Source organism: Hydra vulgaris, chromosome 09 (genome assembly GCF_038396675.1).
Source record: "Hydra vulgaris chromosome 09, alternate assembly HydraT2T_AEP".
Taxonomy (NCBI): Eukaryota; Metazoa; Cnidaria; class Hydrozoa; order Anthoathecata; family Hydridae; genus Hydra; species Hydra vulgaris.
The window spans coordinates 24615560-24617500 of NC_088928.1; the positions used below are offsets into that span (position 1 = coordinate 24615560).

Here is a 1941-nt window from a genome sequence, read left to right on the forward strand (position 1 = left end):
GTAACGTTAAGTTACTCGACTAATAAACTAACCTCAAATCTCATCACGTGATGACTAATCAACTCATTGTTAAACTCAAGCTAACCTCAAATCTCATCACTAGAGTTATTCATAACATATATAAAATCAAAAAATCGTTAACATCAATCTAAAAGTTTTGTGTTGGCATTCCTTTAATTCAAGGATCTTTTAATGTCAACATTAGTTTTTAACTAATCGCATTGCAAACCTTGTAAATAAGAGAACGACAGAGATGAACAACACTAAACTTAAATGTACGTTTGTCAACTAGAAAATGATAAACATTTCTACAAATAAAAAACTTTCCTGTAATAAGGAGACATTAAAAATGTCTCATTATTACAGGAAATTTATTTAAAAGGAATTCTGTTCTACTCATTCTACTGTTCCTGTTTACCCGGTTTTACGGAACAATAAGTAGGGTAGATTAGGATAATATGAGCATACCTAAAGATTTCTTAGATGTAAGCAGTGAAGTTGAAGTTGCTTTGTATTTTTTGAATCAATTTTATGTGGTGATAACAGGAATCAGTACAATTAGCGTTAATTTATATGTAGTAATCGGCGGCTGTCGTCTAATTAAAACGCTGTTAAATTTTTGTGTTGTTAAAATAATATCATCATGCATGAATAAATCTGTGCACGAAATTTTAGTGCTAAAATAATGAAATTTATTTTTTCATAAAGAAAAATATGTTAGCTAGAAACCCTTTCCATTTTTTGTTTAAAAAACAATGTATAGAAACATTTAGTTTTGACTTTATTTAAAAATGCCATTTTTGTATAATATGAGCATGCTCAAATTACCCAGTGTTTTTCATTAAAATTAAATAGTTTTAAGTCCTAATATCGCAATGGTTTTAAATGATTTTTGAATAAAAACAAAATATAGTAAAAAATTTTAATATTTTAGCAATTCTAAATATTTTTCTGTAATTTTAAATTCAAAAAGTTTGAATTTTTTTGTTTAAAGGTTTGAGTTAAAATAATTGATAAAATAACGAACTAATTTTTTTTTAATGCGGAAAACAAAGCAGTATTGTTTCAATAAAAAATGGTCTAAAATTTCATCTTGTAATGATAAGTTTTGTTAACAACGAATCATTATATTCCAAAAATTAGTTTTAATTGTCAGATTGGTATTTTTTAATTTAACTAATATTTTTTTGAGCTAATTTAAAGTGCTCATATAACCAAGTGCTCTGGGTAATATGAGCACTTTCGCTACTTTTTAAAAACCTAGTGAATCATGAGTAGGGATCCCTAAAAATCGATTATTTGCAAAAATTTTGGATCCAGATAATTATATATGAAAATATTCCAATATTCGCTTAAGGTGCTCATATTACCCTAATTTACCCTACATACTTTAATACCTGAATTAGAAAGACTTTTTTAAAGTTTCCTATCAAAAACCAACTCGGTTAAAATGGGAAACAAATCACCAATTTTATTTATTACTTTTAAAACCATAGCTAAATTTTATATTTCTGTTACAATTTGGTAAAATAATGATTTACCACAATTAAGTTTGAACATCTTAGTTAACAACATAATTGCATATCGTTTCTTCAACATGAAAAAAAACTAAAATTAAACAGAAAGTAAAGTATATCGCTACACAACAACAGATCATTAAAAACTTTTTAATAATGTAGAGATTAAGATTTTTTGGTTCAAAACATGGAAATCTTCAGGCACATCTATAGAGAAGTAGTTATAATATAAAAAACGCAGTTGTAAACTTCACGATATAGATTGTAACTGCATGTTCATTGTAATTCTCATACTATAGATTTTCTTGTTTCAAACTAAGTGATTCACTGTCTAGCAAACCTGACACTCCATAATTATATAGATTATATACGTTTTATTATAATACAGCCACATAAGAACTACCGCACTTTCATTTATGGACTA

At 26.5% G+C, this 1941-nt stretch overlaps 1 protein-coding gene across 2 annotated transcripts in view; it reads right to left on the reverse strand.

Moving 5' to 3' along the window:
• Nucleotides 1–1614: 1614 nt before the first annotated feature.
• Nucleotides 1615–1941, reverse strand: part of LOC136071773 (COA8 family protein CBG23705, mitochondrial-like) — a 2911-nt gene continuing 2584 nt past the window's right edge. For both annotated transcript variants that reach the window (XR_010640742.1, XM_065805114.1), the window contains one exon: nucleotides 1615–1941. This exon is cut by the window's right edge and continues 87 nt beyond it. The gene's annotated coding sequence lies outside the window, so the exon portion shown is untranslated.